General features: G+C 28.2%; 1 protein-coding gene across 2 annotated transcripts in view; it reads left to right on the forward strand.

Annotated features, from left to right (window-relative positions):
• Positions 1 to 26,785, forward strand: part of LOC148235386 (uncharacterized) — a 308,520-nt gene that overhangs the window by 245,131 nt on the left and 36,604 nt on the right. The gene's annotated exons all lie outside the window — the stretch shown is intronic.

Raw genomic sequence — 26,785 nt, forward strand, 5'->3', positions numbered from 1 at the left:
CGAACACTAAAACAAAAACAAAATTTTGTTGGTAAAAGCCGCCTCACAACTTCGTCACCGCGGCCGTGTGATCAAATATTAATTCGACGCGTGTTCTCGCTCCCAATTCGAATTTCAAATGAGCTGTGCGGTCGAACGCTGGCAACACTGATATCATATTTCATCGCACACGCGACCCTCATGCTCTTCATGTATTACGCATCTTGTATAGCGTCTCGATTGTTGTTTGTGGGCGCTAACATTTAGCTCTTACTGAATGCTATTCACTTTTTTGCGTTAAAAAAAACGATTTGAACAGGGTTGCCTGATATTTTATATATTATTCTCAAGCAATTGAGAATTTCGACTAAATATAATATACTGTTTGAACTCCGTCACAACATCATGCAGACTGTCGTATTTTTATATTAGGCAATTTAATGAAACTTGGTAACTTAAAAAAAATAATTGTCATGACTTTTTTGAAAAGTTTTATATATTATCAAAACAAAATCTACCAGTAGGATAGACCGATGACATAAGTCAATAAAAAATATTTTAAATACTTGACTATCATATGGGGTCTGTAAAATCGAAATTAATGAATATTGTATAATTTTAAATTATAGTAGTTATTGATTATATTTACCCCATTGTAACGCGTTGGGCTAACGCCCGTCATATTTTAACGAAAGATTACAATAAATAAATAGTAGAATTAGTAAAGTTATTTTATGGCATTGAGTAATACCATGTACTAAAAATGAAATGGTTTAACGTACACATGTAGTACTCCTAGATATTCATAATGTTCACACACTCACGCTGAAGCGCAGAGAAAATAAATGGTTGTTCTTTCCGACTCTCGTTATTACCACTTCATCTATTTCCACTTGTCAATATTGAGCATTATTCATCTTGTCGTTCAGTATGCACTTATCCCTTTGACCCAGTTACGATGAGCATATTGCATTCCACTCATCAATTCTCGTGTTCATATTTAAACGGATCGACAAGCTTTTATCGAGTTATAATAGTTAAAATATATAATGTAAAAACGAATCATATATTGAAAAAATAAATTTCAGACAAAAATGAGTTATTATATTTGTATAAAAATCTTTAGCTACAGCTGATATCAGCTCTTGAGTCTAAAAATTGACTTCATTACTTTAACAATGAGCAAAAAATTATATTTGTGTACAGAAAGATTAATAATATTTATTTTATTTTTAAATTATCTTAGTAAGGGGCAATAATTTTTATTTTAAAATTATTTGTTAGAGAGTTATATAACATATTTTTTATGTTTTTGCTCAATCGTTTTATCTGTGTGTTTGCTTTTATATTATTAAAATTAAATAGCTTTTAGTCTGTATACATATTTTTTATTATTACATCTAAATAAATAACATTTTTTATGTATGTAAGTATATTATATATAAATATTAATTTATATGTATAGCGTGTAGAAATTTAAATAATTTTGCATAATGAGAAATCTGTAAGATAAAATTACTCGGCACATAGTCAAAAGCATGATGAGAATAATTACTATGGGTTTAATCTAATAACTTTTAATGTTTATACATTAATTGAAGAAACTTTTGAACACATAAAATTTTATAACGCAAAAAAATTAACTTTAAAGAGCGATTTTAATTACATTCTAAGTAATAAGTATATATAACAAGTCTGATTTTCAATTAAATAAAGCTAGACAGTGCAAAAAAAATTGAGTTTGCATTGTATTATTATTTATGATTAAAAAAAAACATAAAAATATACGCGTCGAGTTGTGAAAATGTTTTTTAACAATATAATGTGTTGTGTTTAATTATTAAAATGCGTAATTTTGAAGGTCGTCGCAAAAATCGTTAAAATTTGTGTTTGCGTTTAATAATAGTAAAACATGGAAGGCAACTTTTTCAGATCCATTGTTGCTAATGAAAATAAAACTTTCCTCATCACTCATTAGTATGAAAAGGCGTAAGAAGATACCAAAATATTGTCGAATAACAGAGCTGTGGGACAGATTGGCCTTTTAAAGGGTTTCCTTTCAAATTGGTTCACAATGGCTCTACTTTACGCGTTGTTTAGGTTTAAAGACAAACGGATATGAATAAAAGTATTCTCCTTTCAATAACATATTATCATCTACACGCGTTTATGTATTAGAGAAGAATAGAAGCACGTGTGTTCTATTTAATAGACTGAATCTACACTTATTGGCTTGGCAGTAATCGTCAATACTGTGCGATAATATTATTTAATTTTCTGATTATTTTTACAGCCATACAATTTTTGATAAAATATTTTTTAATACATACTATAAGATATACGTATTTTATTGGACCGTTAGTACCAAGTCATCTCAATAAATAAATTATTTTCATGCTGCTCATGCATTATGGTACTGCTAGATTATTTCAATCCGATGATTGAAGTTGGTATGACTCCAAAACGTGAGCTATAAGCAAAGTTTTGACTTTTTATGGACTTGGTGGTTGATAAAATAGCAAAATTCCGCATACCTATTTTTTCTATCGTCCAAGCAGCCAATCATTATTAACGGGTCGTCCATAGAAAATATTCCGTATATTTAAATTTACAGAAAAAATAATAATAATTTATACGCATTTGCATATTAGAGTAGAATAGAATCATCCGTGTTAAAATGTTAACAAACAGAACTCTACAATTATTAGATACGATATTGTGCAATAAAAATGTATGTTAAACATCATTAAAATATTTAAAATAATATAATATATACATGATGTACTCTATCGTTAGTGACATAGTTCTGCGTCAAAAGTTCACTATGTTATTCTAAGAAATTAGTTAGCTCCAAGCTACTCATATATGACTACTGGGTTGGACCAAATCCGATGATTGAAGTTAGTATGACTCCAAACTGGACTGACTTTTTTATTATTTTAAAGGTTGATAATAGAGGAAAATCTCACTTACCCATTTCTTCCATCGTTTAAGAAGCCAATTACAGTGATAGACATCCGCAAGAAATATCCCACATCTACAAATTTACAAAAAAAATATATTTTTTATAAAATTTAGCGAATTACGTAAATATTTAATAAATCTTTACGTAGACAGACTCATCTCTAGAATTCGTTATATTATACAATTGCGTTCAATGCCTTTGTTAAAATGTATGTTAAGCAATTTTTTGTATCACAATGTTTTTCCGTTAAATCTGTATGATATTTTTTTCTCCTCGGAGAGATAATATTTATGTAGCATAATTGTAATGGCGTATGTGTTCAAAAAAATAATTAATATGATGTGCCGAATTATACAAAAAAAAAACAAATTTCATGTCAGGTATTTTAAAACCAGTACTAAAAAATCTAAATATCTGTATTGATTAACTTTAAATCACATCTACAAGAATTAAAATTCTATTAGCATAATTTCGACCGCAATAGATTTTTTGTAGATATCAATAAAAATAAAACAAAGTATTTTATGCAGAACAAGCACAATAGATCAGTTGTATAATCGGTGATTTACACGTGAAATACCTGAGTTTAAATCCTATATGCCTGATGTTTTTTTCTAAGATCAAAATTATTGATTATTAAATAAATATAATTTCGATCAATCATCACAGATTTGGTTACATAATTTTTTTTTAATTTTAATAATGAACGTCATAATGAATTTTTTATGCTCAATGTTCTACTCTGTAAATCGTATCGCTTTATATGAACGGTGTATATAATAATACGTAAACAAAGGAAATATATTTAAATATAATAATATATTTAATTAATTATAAAAATGGAATTTTCTCGAATGATTTCAAAACCACCGGTAATGAATTCTGTTGTTTCGACCAATGAGAAATAAGCATTCAAATATAAAACAAAATGGCCGACAGTAACGTGACAACAGTTTTAAATAATTTTGCTACGCGACGGTAATTTTTATTATTTTGTTATGTGCGTTTTTCGATTTAACTTAATATAAATATTCGGATTGCAAATTAACTAGTGCGCTATAACTATGAAAATTAAATATTATATATATACATGTGTGTGTGTGTGTGTGCGGATTAGAAGAATAATAATAATAGATTTGAGTTCCACGGCCAAAAAGTGAAAATTAAATATTATATGTATAAAATTAAAAAGTATATATATATATACATGTGTCTGTGTGTGTGTGTGTGGGTGAGGATTAGAAGAACACATAGATTAAATTTTACAATCTTCGTGTTGAAATCTTCAAATTTTGAGTTCTGAGGCCGAAAAGTGAGTTTTTCTTTTTATAATACATAAACATTATCATTGCTTCCGATTTATTGCACATATTCGTTAGGTTTGACTGAATATAATTACTTGAATTACAAATATATACTTAGTACGTATGAGGATTGAGGTTAATATCGTTTAAACCATATGCTAATAAAACGTATTATTTTATCTATTATATCTTTCACGATGATCGCGTGACAATGATTGTAATGCAGTCGGTTATTTAGCTTAGTTCCATTTTTGCGTAGTCATCTTATTGCTCGCTCATGGCTTCTAAAAAAGAATTATAAACAATAAAAACAATAATTCAAATCTGAACACAATATTACACCGAGAACTGACAAAAAATTTTAATTAATTTTATATTTGTTTTAAAATATCAGTCATGGGCTCTCAACTTTTTGATTTTTTGTACCATAGAGTGATATTATATAAGGTAGTGAGTGAGTTGTTGTATACACCAAAGTATATAAACAAAATAAATTAAAGCCATTATTGCAGCAAAAAAATTTACCTAGATCGTTCCGACTCGCAATATATGTATGTGTTGTTTCTTGGGTAATATCTAATAGACGACATTTTACAATGGTTATAAATATGTGATTGCATACCTGGAATAATCGATACTCAAAGAGAGGATTAAAACAAAATATGTTTCTACATCATGGTTTTTTATCAATTTTTTTTCCTGTGCAATCATCCTTTTTTCGGAACAGCCAAATTCAGGATATTCAAACTTATGTAATATGTTCTTCATAAAAAGATAATATTTTCTGACAGTGACTTTATCTTGAGATGATTCACTTTTTGTTTATATATACCAATTCATATATAGGTCATCAAATTGTTCTATCATTGCTTCTAAAAAATAATTAAAAACAATAAGACCTTTATCAATAGTTAAACATTGAACAGATTATTACTACTAATATAATCCATAAATTAAATTTAAATGACAACTCTTTTTCAACTGAAAGTATATTTTAATTGTTTGCCGTACGTAAATGTTATTAGATCTTTCATTGCTTCTGAAAATTAACTGTAAACAAGACTATATAGTGGGTAAAATGTAACTATTTGTTTACAATAATATGAGATTTTTCATTATTACTACCATTCTAATATGTTTTATTAAGTTTGGTATGTATATCTTTATTTGCCTTTTAATATTTGATCTTTACATTTTCGCAAAAGTCTTGTCTACTTTATACATGTAAATATTTCTTAAAAAAATATTTTGAATATAGACAATTAATATAAACTTTTTATAATTTTATATGTATATTGAATATGATATTTTTTTTTATTTAAAAAAAATAAACTTATCCTTTTTACAAAAGCGGTTATATAATATGTTTGCTCACGAAATGTTTGTGTTTGTGTTCGCATATTTGTATTTTTTGGACATGTATGGCTTTTCATATTAATTTTATAAAAACGTATTGTAGAAATAATATGTTTTGATATTTTTTCCGGCAATAACAATTCAACGTACTAACTTTCATTCAAAAGAATCATAAAAAATATCACTCAGAAATCGATCGCGCTTTTTCACATCATTTATTTCGTAACGCAATTATCAGATGCCAATGGTTGTCGACCCGGTTTGTGATCGATTTAGTTATCCAACACGTTTGGGCGTCTCTCATTTTGTGTTACGTCTTTCCGTTCTTTATCGATGACTCTCATTTGTACTCATTTCTCCTCTCTCTTCCTATTTTGTCACGAAAGCGCGTCACGTACTTCCGACTAATCAGAATTAAACAAAAAATACACATAAAACAAACCATTTGGCGCAGAATTTATTACCTCTCAAATTTAACAAACCGGTTAATAGAAATACACGCGTGTATGTAAAATACGTGTGAAAATTGAACCAGTTTTTATAGCAGATTGACAGCAATTAGAAGTTGTTATGTTTTTTTACATAACGACACTTTGACAAATACAGATCATATCTCAACTTTTTGACATAACAATTATTTATTACTGATTGAATATACTAAATATGTAGGTACATGTGTGTATTTAAATCGTAAACGTAATCACTAGAGCATATTTTTTTATAATGATTATGTTGTTATAATCATTCTTATTATATGTATATTGATTTATATAAAGAATAATAAATCAAGGAATGTCGTTATGTGAAATACATGCAGAGACTCAGTTTCTGTTTTAAATTAATATTGAGTATAAGCTAAGTTGATGTCATAAAAAGTATTATATTATTTAAAGGCATAACGCGTGAAATAAGCTAACGATATTTTAGTTATTAGATAAATCTTATCGCGATTTATATATTTGAAGGAATTTTTAGAACATCGTTATGTTCTTGGAGATGGCAAACGGTTGCCAGTGTTATATTATATTATACTAGTGACCCATGCGCGAATTCCAAGCAATTTAATAAATCTGGTTCTAAGAAACGTCGTTATTTCATTGTACATAGCAACAGTTGCCAAAAATGCATGTATAAAAATAAATTATATACATAATTTTCGATGTATAAAACAACCGTTAGACCAAAAAATATTGATTAAAAACGCATTTTTTAAGTTGGGCTAAACCAAATTTTCTGCTTTAATTTTGCAATGGTATTTGTAAAGCTATTATGATAATTTCATTAACTTGGATCAGCTTCCGTAATGATCAAAGGAGCGGCAGTTTTTATATGATGAGCATTTAGATGTGAAAGCTGGTTGTAAGCATACATAGATAAGTGTCATTTTTTTTTGTAGAAAATTAAATGTTAAATTTTTAAGTGTTAATTAAATAAGCATTTAAATATGTTTTCTTGAATCGTGAATTTAGCATTGTTTATGTAATAAGATGATAAATATTATATATTTTATTTTTTGCAATCAGTTTTATTATTAATTAGTGAAATCAGCAGATATATCTATTGTTGCTTTAATAACCATTTGATATTATTTGATATTTATATTCAATCTCCTCTGGTGTTTTCGAGATTGTGATACGTATTAATTCTTTAAGTTAGCAATCTTAAATTTTAGATTGATTATGTCTAATTCATTTAAATATACTTACAAGGTTTCTGTATTTTTTATATAATTGATTCAATATTTCCTTAGTCGGAAAATCGTTTGTTAACGTATATGTGCCACACAATATATATCAGTGAAGGTAATTTTTAGACCTAATATAAATTTTATGCATCAATAACACAGTTTTCATCAATTGAAAGCTGTGTTAATGTATCTCACTATTTACTTAATATTTTAATAGGTAAAATAGCTTTTTTATAAAAAAAAATCTTGAGAAACCAATCGCTTCTTGAAATTTTATTTAAAAAAAAATTAAAACATATTAATTCATCCACTGACAAAACTCTCTATTGACATTTTTTCAGTTATTCTACTAATAGAGAAAAATAAATTTTAACCCACCCACCTCCCCCTTTATCCTCATCTTGTCCCTAAAATGGTAAAATATATGCTTAAAGTTTATGCTTATAATATGTAAATAAAATATATAGTGCTATAATTTTAAATAAACATTAAATATTTTTGAAAAAGAAAGCAATTACGCACAGAAGTAAATAATAATAATTTATAATTGAATTATACCACTTTTAAAAAATGAGCAATATTTTTAAAAGTTGTATAAGTTCATTTTAGAAAAAATATAGTTAATGCTAGTTTTATTCCAATAATAAGATACTCTTTTTATATGTATAATCACATAGTCAATGGTGCATAATATCCTTATAAATTAATCAAAATATGTTGTTGAAAGTGGAATAATCATAATTGATGAGTTTACTGCCTTACATACCCCATATATTATACGGAATAACGTAGTCTGTAACGTCTCAGATTAGTATCTCTGAGGTTGCGGGTTCGAGCCCCAGCAGCGGCACTCTAACTTGTATTTATAAAAAATATTGGTAAGCAACCGGTCCCAGCTGCAGTGACATCTATTGATTATAAATTATATAACAATTAATAATTCATAATTATTAATATAGATATCATTATATCTGATTGACTTACTCAGTTGGTACAGATTTACCCCGTTGTAACGCATTGGGATTACGTCATTGGGTTACAACGGAAGTGTTAATAAAAAATTAATGTTCATTACGTTAAGTGTAAATGTGAAATAAGCTTTAAATATGGATAAATTTGCTATTACTAGTTATCTTAAATAATTTACTTTCTTTACATGTTTTATTTTTTACATTAAAAAATACATTTCAAAAAAATTTTTTATATTTTTTTACAATTTTTTATTGTTGAAAGTGGTATAAGTCCATTTGAGCCTAAAAAAAGTTTTTTTCACATTTATATTATTTATTATTATACAATAAAATATTACAAGTTTATATTTTTAAAAACGGTACCCAAATTGATTATCGTTCGCCAATATTTTTAGGTTGATTCAAACGCAATAAATCTAAATTTATCAATATATAAATAAATGAACTTATACCACTTTAAAAAACTACGGCCCATTTATTGCTTGTAAGCAACGTTCCCTCTAATTTTTCTATTGTGTGTGCGGATCATCGATGCATCTGTGCAGTGGTGGTGCGATAAATTTACACCCCCCCCCCCCCCCCATAAATACATACAATTTTTCATTAAAATGTATATTTATTAGTCACAGTGATTTTATATAATAACAACACTAACAAAGATAATTTTTGAAATAAATAAAAAAGAAAAAAAAATATTCGTTGATATAATATAATAAATACTAAACTTTTAGAATTTTCTTTTTATTTATATTGAATCTATATATATGTATGTTGTGTTTTTTTTTCAAAATAAACATTTATAAAAATGTAGTTTTTTCACTTTTATTCAAAATTATTCTTATTAAATTTTCAACTACGTAAAAAAATCTTTCTCCGAATTTTGTCGATTTCTATTGTACCTACTTTTTAAAACGGAATAAATATACTAATGGACCGACCCTAGGAGATTCAATGCTCCAAAGCAAAAACACTAGAAAGTAGGTAATTAATTTTATGAAAATTGCATAATATTCTGACCCAATCGCTTGGCACTATATCACATTGGGGTTCAGCCAGTCAACCAATTTGTTGCACAATTTAGAACACAATATATATTTTATGAATTAGTGTATTGAAAAGATTATATTATTATTACAAGTGTTTATTATTAATATTATTATTAGTGTATTGAAAATATTATATTATTATACAATGAACATATAAATTATTTATTATTTTTTTTCAATAATTATTTTTTCTCTCTTCTGTCCGTTCTATCGACCCAATATTTATAAACCACATTTAAATCAACATTTTCCCCGGATGAAATGTATGACTTTATTCGTAGTAAACATTCTAAATGTTCTACTTCCATTCTGTTTCTTGATCTTGATTTAATTGCATTCATTAAACTAAATCCTCGTTCACATTCAGCGCTTGATGCCTGAAAGGTTCCACAAATATCTAGTAAAACTGATATACAATCAAATTGATCTGAATCACTATGTTGCAAAGGTTAATAAATCGGCAAATGTTTGAATCGAACCAGTCTTCACTTTCTCGGCAACTATAAATTTAAGATTACAATATTGTTTATGCATATTTTCGATTGTATCTTTGTCAGTAATTTGTAATAATTGAGTATATTTAAATATAAGTCTGTCTAATTGATCCTTTCCGTATTCAAACTCTTTAGCTCTTCCTATTGCGGCCTGATCGAAAGCACGCCACTCCAATAATTCTTCTTCTGGAAATCGCATTTCTAGATGATCACAGAGCAATTGGATGAATCTCAAAATCGCGGTTAAATTTATATCGCTGCTATTTAATGATAATATATTTTTCTCATCTTTGCTCCAATGAACTACTTCACTTAAATATTGAGCTCTTAGTTGATTAATTTTAGCTTTTGCAAATTGGCCTCTATACTTGTTATATTGCTCCTTTGAAAATATTTGCACATTGATGATAGTTCACCCAAAACATCGTTCAAAATCATTATCGAGACGTGAATTTGAGGATCTTTCAGCATTTTCAAGCAATATTTGTTGATTGGGTCATTATACTTGTCCACTTGTTCTGTGCAATAATCTATTAAGACATTATAATTACGCACAAAAGCGCTAACTGCGAAATGCCTCGATAGCCACCTAACTTCATTAATTGGTCGAAATGAAACAACATTACTTTCCATAAATTTAGATAATTCTTCAAATTGGCCTTTTTTAACAGATGACCTGCTGAACATTGTATAGGTTGTTTTTAATAAAGTTTCAATATCCTGCATTATTGAAACTTGTTTCCAGGCATCATCGATTCCTAAATCCTCTCTGTGAGCTACGCAATGCTGTTCTGTTAAGTGGTTTATTTCCCGCTTCAACATAGCTGCTACTCCATTCTTTTTTCCAAGCATTACTGCAGCTCCGTCTGATGTAAACATAACCATATTTTGTATATTTATTTCATTGTCACTATAAAATTTCTTTAGGGCTGAAAAAATGCTATTGCTATCACAAGAACACAATTTTATTATTCCCGCGAAAATAGTCTTGTAATTCATCCCATATCGATATTTGACGTACAAAATTAGTATTTTTTGTACAGATATATCCGTACTTTCATCAACAATTAATGTATGAAACCGAGACTTTCGAAATTTGTCAAAATATTCCTTTTTAATGACTGCATTAATGCATTCGACAAATTCAAACCCATAATTTTTACTTCGCCAGCTTTCGGGAATATCTGTATATTTAGATACATGATTATGAATGTCTTGTACAGAGCACATAGAAGCGTTAATTTTTATTGCCAAAAGAACATTATCGATTAAAACTTTGACTAGATAGCAACTAGATTTTTTGCGCTCAGTGATCTCAATCCTATTCTTCCGTTCTTCAGGTGTTTCAGTCATTATTTTCAAAAGTCCACCTGTTTTCAAATTGTTCAATTTTGTAATAGCATCCCGGTGTGCTTTATGACTTAGATGTCTTTTTACAAGAAACAGCCTCCATTCAGTCCACTTCTTTCCAGACGTGAATTCTCCTGGCATATTGGCTTCGGAACATATGATGCATTTGACACAATCATACGTCTCGGAATAAACAAATATTTCACCAATTCTTACTTTTTGTAAATGCATTGAAAATGGCATTTTTGTTTCGACGATTTCAGAGAGCCATTCCAGTTTAAATTTATCGTAGGATTTCTTCTTAATGGTCGTATTAGAAATATCACATCCACTCCTTTTCGACATTTTAAGGGGATAAGTTTTATATAATTAATAGGTAAAATTGTACTGTAACTAATTTTTCACTTGAATTGTTTGTTACGTAAACTGAACACACCTGTTGTTGTTTATTACAAAAGTTGATTATTAGTTTTGTATTATTTATAATTTAAGTAAAAAAATCACTACTTTTTAGCACGGACACTTTTACCGTTTAATTAAAAAAATATTAAAAGAATTGCGTTGTTTTCACAATAAGGACTGCTATGAGACTGAACTCATTACCGAGTGTAATGTTTCTTGCAAGTTGAAGCATGTCAAAGACTATGAAATGTAGAGGACCTAAACACTAAAATACGATCTTCTTTTCCTATACTTTGGCATGCGATAGAACGGGATGGAATAGTGATCCCGCTCGACTTAAAATTTTGCTTGACCCTCGCAATCCTTCTGAGAAATGATTCGACTCATTTCTCCGAAAGCGTGCGAAAGAATTGTGCCTGTATTGTTTCATGCATTCGAGCAAAACTAAAATCTGGCAAAGGAAACTTTCTTTTATAATATTGACTGTGCGGAGGGTAAAACATGTGTGCGGAGACATTTCAGTAGGTGTGCGCGCGCACACGCGCACACCTTACAGGGAACATTGCTTGTAAGCTGTAATAATAGTGTTCTCAATTTATAAAACATATGTCACTGTTTTACAGACTTTGATTTTAGTCTAGTGTCTCGCGTACTTAGTAGTTATTGACTGTGTTTACCCCGTTGTAACGCATTGGGCTAACGCCAGTCGTATTTTAGCGAAAGATTCCCATAAATAAATAATAAATAATATAAATAGTGAAATTCATTCATGGCATTGAGAAATATTAGTTGTTAATAAATGTCAATCTTATAATTACTTTTTCTTATGAAGTAGGATAAAATCTTCTTATAAATCAGGGTATCGCATTTGTTAATTGGAATTTCAAACCAAGTATTGCTCAATATAAACATGAGCTAAAACTCGAAACTAGTTAGTCGTCATCATTCTAAATCTTTCAAAATCATAAATAAAGCCCTTGAAGCCTGGCACTGATTTTTATGATGTTTTTTACTTGCTTATCTTTCTATTATTTAGTGAATATATTTGTTTTCTCTCTCTAACGTTTCAATGCTAATAAGAAAGCAATAAATTAAATAATATTTTAGTTGAATACTATGTTATAAGTTACACTAATTGAGATTAATTTGTTATTACTAATTTGTAAAATTAGAAACGCGATCTTAACTTTAACTTTGGCTTAATCTGCTACACAAAATTTATTTTTGAGATGGAAAAATGTATTAATTTATGTTTAATATTGTGCGTAGCCAAAAAAGGGCTCATATAATACATATGTATCAATTGAAAGTATTTAAATTAAACTTGTATTTCATATTTAACAGTTATAGAGATATCTCTATAGTCTACCATCCTAACGAAACATACATTAAATGAAAGTGAATAGCAAAAGCTTATATTTGATAAAAACAAAAATAATTGAAAAATAGAAGTCATATCAATGACCTCAAAAAAAAATTTTAAACAAAAAATGTTTGGAAAACTCTACATGAAGTTTTTTATCTTCGTATAAATAATATCACATATTGAGCAAAAGTCTTTTTTGAATTATTGTCAAATAGTTTCACACACAAATGCGAAAAATCGTCATATTCCCATAAGATTTATCCTTTCAATATTCCTCAACGTACCTTCCATCATCTGGATTTATATTCGGACTAACCCAAATATATTCTCTTATGTGACATAAATTATATCCAATGGCATAAATCGCTTGATTATCGATACTATATTTTTAATTATATTATACCTATACATATACATGTATGTTATCACCACTTTTTTCTGGACCCGAAATAATGACCCTTTCAAGATTTTTAAAAGAGTTACAATATCACCCGGCCATTCGTTTCTGTCACCAGGAATGACTGATTACTGCAAAAGTTTGCGCTCGGCTAAAAAAAAGCCAGTTATGCTTTGATTTATTTCTCGGTTGATGGTTTCCCACCGCTCATTATATTCTATATCTCGAGATGGTATACTCTTCCGATCGCCTCTGGGACGATGCGGTCAAGAGATTGTCCACAAGTATATCAGGATGAAAGTAAAAGTGAAATACGATAATGAAACGAGAACGGGAGAAATGCAGTGAATGGAGTCTCATTGTGCGTTCTACAAAAGCCATTCGTATAATTGGTTTTTGACTTGTTTTCTTCTGCCGTAACAAAACCGTATTTTCGTACGTAACGATGCATAATAACAGTATGACACGTAATGTGTATGACATGTTTGCGGTTACAGCGTAAAAAATGTATCCATCAATCGATAGTGATATAATAGTGAAAGAGAGCAAATCATTATTCAGAATGTGGGTCGAATCGAGATAAGATTTGTATCTAAAATATGATCGGCCGCATTGATTAACTATTATGCTTGACATCAGATAAAAAGTTAATCGGACGTCCGTTTTAACCATTCGGAAAGTAAATACCGATTACGTAATTATTCAATGAAGCTTTATTTATTATACGATGTGTTATATACGGCAGTGCAGGATTGCACACGTCGATTAATATTTATTTATTTATTGTAATAAATAAATAAATAGTAACGGAGTAATCACAATCAACAGCTACTAAGTAAGTAGTGAGACACCAGACTGAAATCAATTTATATAAATGAGTGATATATATTTTAGTAATTATAAACTATTATAACAGATTACAATGAATAGAACAGATCCTTAAAATTAGTCAAATCTATTTGAATCATAAATAAATAATTATCAAAAATTTTGATTTTTCCAAACACGGTAGAAATTGAAAATATAAGCGTTCATATGGAATTCGAATCAATGTCTTTCAAATATTTTTAAAAAATAAGAAATCGTTGACACGTTTCTGAGTGCTTCAAAGCAAATCTTCTTTTTGCTAGATACCAGGAATAACAAAATTGTGAGCCACGTCAAATAGTTGATTTTGGATCGTCTAGCAGATTATAAAAGACGGAGCACTGCTCTTCTACTTAGCTTGACGCTAAGATATCCATTTACAATTGGCTTTTCTAGCTGTATTTTTATCTCCATAGAAAGCTAGTACCACAGTGTCCTTGGTCAGCACCCTTGTCAATCTTTCATATCTCCACCAATGCATCTTCACGCTGTATTCATTGAGCAAAACCCCTTAGAAGGCTAGGCAGGACACCAGACTCACAACATCACCTAGATGGTGCGTTGTCGAGGATCTGCGTCTCTAGATAATTTGCTTTGACAATATATCTCCAGTAGCATGATACTTAAAAATGGTATGAAATGTGACTGATCCTTAAAATCTCATTCAAATATATTTAATACATATTATTTAAAAGACAAAGATTATTTCTCGACGAAGAAAACAAACTATATTGCATATCTATGCGGGCATTGAATAACAGTGCATAAAAATGTATATCTTACATAATCAAGTATACAGATCTTAAGCGTCCTCGAATTTACATTATATAAAACAGCGACGTCACTTATTTTACTAAATTTAATGTTGCACAGTTATACAGTCTAATAAAATATATATATTTATTAGAAAATAACAACAAACTTGGTTTAGTTATTTTAAAATTAATAGAAGCCATCAATTCAATACATATTACAAATATAATAGGTTTGTACTATAAAAAATTACTGGGCAAAAAGTTTAGCAGCTGTATAAAAAGATCAGTATAAATTCACATCTTACGCATGAGAAATCAATGGTAAAAATCATTTGACGTATATATACGTCCAACTCAGTCAAGTGAAGAAAAGTCAAATAAAGCAGTATTTATTTAGTCACAATAGTTCAACTGCAAAAAATGATTAAAATATTATTAATAAAACTATTTTCGTGATTCATTACGTCCATGCCATAAACAAGAACATGCTGCTATCCATTTCAGCAGTAGTTACTCTCTTCGTACGAATAAATCTCCTATTCGAAAGGATTTGAAATTTATAAAACCAATTTTAACAAGCAACATTGCTATTATTCAGTCCTTAAAACTATGTCACGTTACGCGTACCCTAGCGAAAATGACTTGACTGAAAATTAAATTTTTTACTGCCTGTTAATTTGAATTTAATTCCGATAAAGTAATTTAAACGTCATTCTATTTTTATTCCGCGTAATCACGTTCTTAAATAATATGCTGCTTTAAAATTTTCACTTAATTTTTATAACATAGTTTTCTTTTATCCATTATACCTCAGTTTATAAATTAATTTATATATGCTCTTGAAATTGTATTTTTTCTCAAATAAAAATATTAAAAATGATATATCATATACACTTTGAAACTGTTGTCATAACCAAATTGACCTACATTTTTTATTGTAAGTCGATAAAATGACCCAAATGAAAAAATAAAATTATTACAAACAGCTCGCCAAATAATTTAAGTCAAACTTATTTGTTTTGCCACCACTGCAATGTGGTATTACAGCATGGTTAAAATGTTTTTGCTGCATTTTTGTAACAATTGGAATGTCGGCAATTGAATAATAATATTTACAACACTGTACAGTTAGATTTCGAAATAAATATCACACACTCGGTCGAATAATAATTTTTATTACTGCAAATATATATGAAATCACTGATTTTAAATTATTTTTTTATAAAATACATTGAATTTGTCAGAAAGGAAATATCTGATCATCGTTTTATTGGCCCATATTTTTACAATATTCCAATATTGAAAACTTATATCAATTTCAAGGGTTGCTATAAAAATATTCAGTGTTATGACATTATCCTTTTTTACGAACATCTAGTGTCAAATAATCTTTTCCGTCTCATGTGCTCTTATTACATACTTTAATAGTTTACGTCATCTATGTGTCACTCAAGTTTTTGTCAAAATGCTAAATACCTTTAGCGTTAAATTCATTTTATAAGTATAATCCCAAAGTTGAAGTTATGGTTATTTATTAATTAGTAAAGAATGTTCCAAACATGTGTACGTGCATGCTTAGCGCATTAACACTAAGGATTATTTAAAATGTATAAACAAAAAACAATGTCATTATGTATACACAATGGTAAACTTTAGTCGTTAGCATTTCACAGTGTCAACAAAGAAAATTTTACATACTAAGTATATTTATTTATACGTGTACATGTGTTTGTTGACAATAACTTATTGTAACAGTGTTGGATACAATACGTTTTCCCTTTCGGGTGAAACTCCTTTTGAATATTGTATCACAATAAACAAATTTGTCGAGACTGGCTTTTATTAAGCTCTTCGCTAATACAATGATTAGGCTTTAAGCTCGTAGAATCTCAAAGCTGGTAGAATTGAATCTAAAACGTGTTAGTGGTTAAAGTTGACGGTAAACCAATTATTAAACCTATTGTTATACTTAGGTAGCATTCGTCATCATTCCTATGCAACGCTTTATATGACAGATTTTTTGCACGATGAGAAAATATTCACATTCGTTTTGCATTTCGGATGTCAGAGTATGAGCGCTGATGCCATAGAATATTGCATTTGACGTGAAATTAGAATAAATTTTGCATTTAGATTACATTTTCTCCATTTATGATTTTCTGAAAATTTCTTCGACATACTATAAGTACTTGCGCTTCTCGAATTGTGATATGTAAATGTAAATTAATAGTATTATATGATTTAAGATGTGCTAAAAGTGTCTTAAGTCTTGATTATTAAAATCAATCAAAAACGCTACTAGTACCATAAAATAATAATATAATAAATTAACTTCATAACCAATACATTTTTTCTGTAATTTTACACAGAAACAATACTTAATTTTATAATAAATTTCTGAATACATTGAATGAACAATAACGCTCGTTACCGAGCCGACACAATTTTATTGCTTTTGTCGTGAATTTTTTACTTCAGAGAAGTGATTGTTTTTTTGCATTTTTCTATTAACCAAAATTCGGTTTAATTTTCTTTGACCAGCGCTCTTATACTCGTAGGGTAATGATGCCAAATATTAATGCCATACATGTTTCAAACACTTATCATGTTCAAAGGGGAAAACAATGCAAGTATTACCTTCGCAGTACTCTCGTAATGTCACAATTGTCATTATTTTCATGAATTGTTATACCATATTTTTAATTGTCATCTAGCTACATTTAATCTTGTTATTTCAAAGAGTCGATTTGCTTATTTTTAGTACGTTTGCTTGCTTACAAAATTAATCTTAGCAATTTTCCATGTCCCGCTTTGTTGCCAATGAGTTTCATTTCTGTCTACACTTCTGTTATGTTTTATAAACATTTTTTTGATTTTAAATATATTTTTTATAAAAATGCTATTTATTAACAATAAATTATAGTTCACTTAATAATTTATAATTAATTATATAGATATCACTGATTCCCAGAATTTCAGTCTGATGATTAATACTTAATTGTTAGTATTTATTATGTCTGATTTATTTATTTATTAACGCATTTGGCTTACGCCTGTCAGGTTACAACAGAATATTAATTAAATATAAATAAAAATGCACTGCCTTATTGTCTTATGAATTTGCAACATTATTATATTGTGAGCACGATAGTTGATAGCACGAATAAGGCATAGCAGTAGCTTAAAATTATCGTCGCATTTTTAATACACACCAAGCTGAAGCAGCGTTCCTGCGTTCCTTGGTAAACTGTTGACTATAAAATACTATAATAAACTCAACCAGGGCATCGTAAAGTAAACTCGCTCAATAACAGTGAGCTAATTACCCACACTTTTAGAGGTCAGAAATAAATCAGCACCTCGCAACATGTCCAGAATAATCTGCAGTTCCACAAGTGCTTGTGAAGCGCTTCAAATTCTTAACCACACTAGAAGCCATAATCAGAAGATTAAGGCTTTCCAAAAAAAAAGTCACTAGAAATAAAATCTGTGTTCACTGCCACCTGCTGTAAAACAAGAGAAAGAAATTGTAAACACATCTAGTCAGCGTTTATCTAGCTCTTCTTGACGCGTAGATCAATTGCAACGATTTGGGTTAAAATTATATATGTTTATTTGTAGCTTAAGAAGTTCGTGATTTGGCAACCTTGCACTTGTCATGCTAAGTAGCATATTTCACAGGTTGTCTCCTAATATTTATGGCCTATGTCGGTGCATTCTGGGATGAGCTTATCCTTTGGAATCTCCGATAGATATGTTGGCATAAAAATTGTACTTGACAGTGAGTCTTAAATACTAAAAGCGCTTTCAACGCTTATATGCGACAAGTGACTTTTTCATGGTCAATGCGTTTTTACATTAAATGCTTTTTACCAGGCTGAATGCTCCTCAAAAGTGAATGTGAATTGCTACGTTTCATAGCAAGTCTTTTGCGAGTACTAGATAAAAAATATTTTTTAATTACTGTTCAATTTGTGAAATATATATAGTACTGCGTTATATAGTATTTAAGTCGTGTTGAAGATCAAATTAAACTTTTCTGATTCAGAAAACTGCTTTGCTAGACAAAATCAGAAGTGACTTTTAACCCTTTGGATGCCGGGCATTTTTGGAAAAATGTTCCAGAACTGCCGGGACTTTTTATTAAATAATTAAAAAGTCAAAATGTGTATTTTAGTTTGTAAACATGCTGTCGCGGCGTGCGACGCTGTCTGCAGTGAACTTGACCTAATTAATGACGAATATGCGATTGTGTGTTATTTTAATTCTTATTTGCGCTGTAATAAGAGTCATTATCGCATGACGTATTAAAAATTACGAGATCTGAGCGGCCGAACTCCGACCAGGAATCCATAACAATGATATATAATATGTTATTTATTTTTAAAATGTAAATAAAACTTTTCGTAAATTAATAAAATATGATATTTTTAAATAATGGTTTAAGTAAAAATACCATACAGACTGTTGAATATATATATATATATATATATATATATATATATATATATATATATATATATATATATATATATATATATATATATATATTTAAGTATATATATATGTAAATATATATATATATATATATATATATATATATATATATATATATATATATATATATATATGTATGTATGTATGTATGTATATATATATATATATATATATATATATATATATATATATATATATATATGTATATATATATATATATATATATATATATATATACATATATATATATATATAAGTAAAAATACCATACAGACTGTTGAATATATATATATATATATATATATATATATATATATATATATATATATATATATTTAAGTATATATATATGTAAATATATATATATATATATATATATATATATATATATATATATACATATATATATATATATAAGTAAAAATACCATACAGACTGTTGAATATATATATATATATATATATATATATATATATATATATATATATATATATATATATATATATATGTGTGTATATGTATAAAAATAATGATTATAATATATTTATAACATATATTTGAAAAAATGTTATAAACCCCTGAAGCAATTAACCTACAGACGGTTGCAAATGTATTGGATACTACGATTTCGGAGCCGTCGGATCCGGCAGTTCTCGCTAGTGTAGCAAAAGCCGATATATCGGATTTCGGTAGCCAAAGGGTTAAGGATCATCTTAGGCGATTTTATTTACCCTTGCTTTAAGCTGTTGAATTCTCGTATATTCCAAGTTGAAAGCGAAGTTTTTATTTATTCCATTTAAAATTGGGGGGAGTCCTACGCCTTTTTACATACTCTAACGTCTGACCAATACAATGATCTGTGTCAGAACCATACTATTTTTGTATTGTTTATTTATGTTCTTAGACTGTCTTTGCGCTAGAATGATTTAAAAAAATGTGGTAAGAACGCTGTAGTTCTATGGATTATGCATATAATTTCAGTTGTAGGTAACTGTTCGGCGAATATATGCAACGCATCCCATTGTATTTGGCACTGATCTTCACATTGTTCAGGTTTTCGGCTGTTTAATTAACATGTGCTTAGATACTCTGTGATTATTATTATATATATTATCATATATTTATAATTATTTTTTAAACGGATAAATATTGTTATTTAATCATTTAAAAAAAATTAACTAGCTCATATCAGTAAGTGGTATTTAAAATTTATAATTATTAAAATAGATGTCACTGTTTAACAGACTTTGATTCCAGTCCAATTACGTAGTTGTTGATTGTAACATATAAGCCTAACGCCTGACATGTTTCATTGGTAAATTTACAAATAAATACACAATCGTTTGTATAACGCTGACAAAAAAATTCAAAACAAAAATACAAATAAAATTGAACTAATAACGGATAATCTTAACATATTTTAATTTAACTTAATCTTCTATTACATACTTTTATTTTTACTAATTTTATAAAATACTACAATGCTATTATTACTCATCATAATCGATTGTGATGATTTTAATAAAATACAACAATATTTTTAGCAGCTCATAGATATTAAATTAAATTAATAAAATATTATTTCTTAGATTAAATAATGTATAATAAATTAAATTTATTTATATATATATATAGAAATGAATTCAATATGCTTTTAGTTAAATTACACTACTTTTATAAATTACCCGTTGACATATTTTATTGCTTAATATATATGTATTTTATTTACACAATAGATGTTTACAATAAATTGATCAGCATAAAAAACTTAATGCAACAATAAACTTTATCATACTATGTTATATAAATAACTTAAATTGCTTTCAAATCGAAAACCAGCTGTACTGAAACGTTACGGCATTATATAATTTTTCTCCATTAGATTTTTTTGTGTCAAAGATCTGATAGACATGCTGACAAATGCCGCTGTAGTGTCTTAAAAATAAACATTTCAACTATGTGTATAATTAATTATTTTATTTATCAATATATGTTCTAATATTAGTTTAGTCTACCAAGCCACACTGAATTGTTTGATAATTAATTTTAATTAAAGGGATCCTCCATTAGTCATACGAACGTGACTCGCTTGTTATAATTTAACGAGTGTGTAATATGAATCACTATGTTTATCAATATGTCTATGTACTATATGCTATCTAATACACTATTATTTTATATCAATTAGGTTAAATTTATTCTTAGTATTGAATTATAAGGTATATATTATTTTAAGACTAAAAAAAGGCGTTTTAAAAATCTTCAATATACAAAAAAATCATTTGTAACTATTTTTAAATAAATAAAAATACTAAACTCTTTAGTATAATAGTATTACATACTATTATACTAAAGAGTTTATACAAAACATAATATTTCCATCTAGAGAACAACTCTTTTTAAGTGTTTCATCTTAATTTTTTATTTTATTTTATTCATTTTATTCATTAATTTTTTTTCCCAAAAAGTGTTGATGACCTCTGTTAAATTTCACTGTTATCCGGTCACTCCAGTTTTTAATTACAGAAGACCTGTCAATCCAACGCCATATTAAATACCTTTGCTTGATCAATGCGACGTTCACTGTTATCTCACATCTCTCTCGCACCCCTTTTACGTGAATTGGGGCGTGCGAAAGAGATAGTGCCGCAAAAAGTACAACGACCTCAGATTTAAACACTCTCCCCGAACACTACTGAAAGTACATTTCTTAGTATATTTTTTTCTTGTATCTTGTACTTTGAGATACATTTCGCGTGCGGCTTCCGGTGTGCTGATGTAGGTATATATACATATATATAAAAAAAAAATACCTTCTTGTACTTTCTTCGTTTCGTAATACGCCTCCGAAAAATAAATATATTACGCAAGTAGTACGATCTTAAAAGTGGACGTAAGATGCTGTTAATAATTGCCTTGATCATGATAATAATATAATGCATCTTAATAAAAGGGTAACTACGGTAAAAAAAAGCTTGTATACTTAAAATTATCTAGTAAAAGATAAACACTGTAAATATTTCTTTCTTTATCTGCTAAGTAATTGTCTAAATTATCTTATTGCTTTTTTTTTCTAAACACAAAGACTTTATTTATCGCAGTACAATGTAGTGAATGTCTAATTTATGGATTGTTAATTTTAATAAGCCATCCCACACAATACTAAAAATCTCTGTTTTATTATACTAACTTAACAACAAGTAAAACCGGATATAATAATGATGTATTATATTAAATATGTTCTGAACCATTGATGATTTTTATGGGTTTTAAAATTTATGTGCCAGACTTGAGTTTTAAGAAATATTTAATATTAGAAAGTCAGATTTGAGCTAAGATTATTTTATTAATCACTATAAATTTTATATATGTTTGTAAAATATTTTCTTTAATTAAAAAAATTATATAATTAAAACGATAGTCTACAATCACCTTTACACGATTAAGCATTATTAAAAATATTTTTTTACTAGCTATATTGTCTTATTTTACTCAAATAAAATAGAAAGCAACCATCGAAGTCATGAAGGCAATAAAACTTCATATCGTGGTTGATATGTTAAAAACCCCAATGTCACATTGTACCATGTATTATTATTAAGTCGCGTAGTAAAATTTCCAATCACCTAAAATGTAAATCTTATATAAAGCAATGCCATACAAAAAGGGTGCCGGAATTTAATAATGATTCTGATAGATATACAGAAAATATAAGTCAATATTGCGACTGATGATACATCACTGTAGTAATATTGGACCTCTAAATATTTTTTTCTTTATTTTATCTTATTAATTTATATAGCTTAATAGCTAATTTTTAGATCAAACAAATGTAAACTAAACATATATATTTAATATATTTAACATAAACATAAAATCAAAAAGGGCTTTTTTAAACAAAAAAGGTGCTGGGATTCACTTCACGTCAAAAGCAATAAAAACGCACGATTTTATTGCTTTTGACGTGAATTTTTGACTTCCGAGAAGGGATAATTGTTTTTTGCGCTCTCCTATTGGTCAAAATTAAATGTTCTTCATTTGATTCTTACTCGTTTAAAATCATAATATTGTCATAAAAAGTCGTAAATTAAAATATAGCTTATAATCTTTCCACATTTTGTATCCATACTTAATCGTCGTTTCTGTTATTGTTTTGATCCTTTTTTAGTGGGACCAGCGATTGAGAAGTAACCGAAATTTTTTTTTATTTTTAAACTTTTACACTTAAAAATAAATGAAATAAAAATAATGACGTCATATTTACGTAAAAACAAAGAAATAAAATGTTACACAGATTGTCAATGTTTTTTAAACATTAAAAATACTGTAAAAAAAGGTGCTGGAACACCGTTCCACCTGCGTTACGTGACAAAAAAAAGCCCTGGGTATATCAACATGCTGAACACATTTGAAGAAAATGTGTTCAACAAGAAATACAAATAGAACATATAAATTTTTATTATTAAAATTAGGAGCATATTATTAATGCATAAAAACTAATTTATTAAATTAATAAGAAAAACAGTATTATTGTAAATATTATTAAACTAAAAATTTCTTAAAAGTATAGATAAATATTGGTACTTATTCAAAAATATGTATAATGCCCTTTGAGTAAAAAACTATTTTTGTAGAAAAAAATGTTATCGTTTATAAAGCAGAAGATCCACATCTTCACAATATATTCTTTATATTATAATTAAATTTATCTTTATGAATATCGCTAAGCTAATTATGGCATATTTAAATAAAACTTTTGTCAGTACATTCGATGCCTAATTGCTCAACAGTTAAATTAATAAAAATGATTAACATTTTGTATTTTTAACATTTTAAATACACTTAAATTAACTTAAACAAATAATAACACACAGTTTAATTCAAGCAGAAGCATTAAAAAAAACTTTAGTTCAACTTCAATCAGCTCGAAGCCTTTGGCTATTTTTCGACTGTCATCGTAACATCGTATTCTTTCTGATTCATTTTTTTCAGCTCATTCAGCAGCCCTTGGCTTATGAATCTTTATAATCTGATCTAGAAAGAGCTTTAGCATCAACAATTTTTTGTTAAAAAATCAAGCATTAAATTAGGAGCGTTAACTTTTTTCAATTTCTAGAGCTGTAAGCAAATTTTGACTAAATAAGAACGAGAAAAACTTTTTCTTAATTGCTTCATTAACATATATTCACTTCATCCAGAACATTAAAGGCTTTCCAGAAATCTTTGACAGTCATCTAAATGTTCCTTTTAAGCAGCATTAATATGGGCAAAGGATCGTCGGGTATTAAGCCCTGAATGTTTTAATCACACCCTAGACCATTGTATACTACTTTTATTTAAAAATCAAAGTGCACTATAGTTGCTATATGGTTCTCTGGGGCATTGTCAAGAAATAGCATTACTTTAAATAGTACTCCTATATTTTTTAAGTTGCAATGTGCTTGGCCTTATAAATAAAATTGTGTTTAAACAGTTTTATAAGATTAGCATTAACCCTTACGTTAGCATTGGATTATAAATTACAAAAAGATCAGAATTGTTTATGTTTTTGTATTAATAGACCAAAAGAGACTCTTTTCTCACGAACTATAAACGATATTCTTAACCCTATTTCGTCATCATTGAAAATGTTCCATTCACTATCATATTATTTTCTTTAATTTGTTAATGAAATAAAGAGCAGCTTTTTTATTGATACTTGCAGCTTACCTAGTCCCTTTAATGCTTTGCCTATAACAAGATGCTTATATTTGTCAAAACATTTTTACATTATTGGTATTTACAGATTTTCTTGTAGCTTTTGATTGAGAATCTTGGCTTCGTTCCATATTGAATTTTCCTATACGTGGCAATTCTTCACTCTAACTTTATTATCACAGGAAATTTTAAGTAAAATCTCAGTCTTTGTAACGTTTTTTATATAACTATTAAATTGAGTTTTCGGTAATTTTTCATCTCAACAAAAATTCGCTCTTTTTATTATTTATTTAAAATTTAATTTAAAGTATTTATATTTTTAATTAAAAACAAAGATGTTGCAAAATTTATTTTTTAAGATATGTGAGCTTTTCAACCACTTGCGCCATTAATCACAATTTAGAGGTCACCATTACGACCACTTGAACAACGAAAAAACTTGTTACAACAGCTTATACCACATATCACACAACGTAAGAGATATATCAGTAGCATAAAAATAACATTTCTTTCATTAACAGAATGTTTTAATTAATTTTTCTCATTTAACCTGATATTTTGTCCGTTATATCCTAAGTCCACACAGTAAAACCTCGATATAATGGACCTTCATCTGTATTTACAAATATACTAATGGATGAACTCGCACGAAAATGTTTACATGGCATTTATGGTTCAATGTTAAGTGCTGGAAGCCTGGGCGGATTTTAAGCCGAACATTTGCCGCCCTTTTTTTCTCCGGGGATGTGTCAAAGCAGTACTTGAATCCTGATCATTACTGTTCCTTTCTCAATGTATGTTTAAGTAGCTTATTTTTATACCTAAACGGTAATTTATTATTCTTGTATTTGCCAAGATCATTTGCTCTTTATGCTTTTTAAACTTTTGTTCCTTTATTGTATCTAAACATTTAGTTCGCAAGTAAAGATCTTTGGCGTATATTCTAGGGTGGGTATTTAAGGCTATTCTCAAGCATTTGTAATACCTATTTTGCGGAATAAGCTGGACCATACTATATGTAATCAGCAGCTGTATCACAGATTTATTGTATATAAGAAAAGTATATTTTTGCAAAACTTATAAAAATTATTTTCATATATGTTGTATTTATTTTTTAAAAATCAGAATGTTCACGACCGCTTTTCTTGAGCAATGGGTCAATTCAAGTAATTGCGGTCGTTGCAGTGCGCTTATTTTTGCTTCTCCCAAGTTACAATGACACTGCATCGCAGCTCTAAAGTCCATAGTAAAAAGAACAAAATCAAATTTAGAAAGTATGAGTGTTGCACTTCCGGTGAATTGCTACCGATTCACTGCAATACATACAATCTCATGCGAACCATTAAATAGATTATCTCTGCACAATTCATCATTCGTCTCTGAAGCCATCGGCGAAAGGGTTATTGATGCAATTTTCTAATAATAAAAAAACTACTCACAAATAACAATAAAAACAAGATGCTCGAATTGTCGTATGAAAGTTGACAACTGCTTTTATTATTTTTGCAATATTTTTTTGGTAACTTTCTCCGGTGGCTTCCGACGACGGGCAGTAGACCACAACTTAGTTTTCTAAATCGTTCTAATCTAGATAATGAGACGTTCATCAAACGTGCATAACACTTCGGATGTCGATCATTAATATAACTGTT

The sequence above is a fragment of the Plectrocnemia conspersa genome, unplaced genomic scaffold (genome assembly GCF_051122295.1).
Source record: "Plectrocnemia conspersa isolate PC_06_02 unplaced genomic scaffold, ASM5112229v1 ptg000005l, whole genome shotgun sequence".
In the NCBI taxonomy this organism is placed as follows: Eukaryota; Metazoa; Arthropoda; class Insecta; order Trichoptera; family Polycentropodidae; genus Plectrocnemia; species Plectrocnemia conspersa.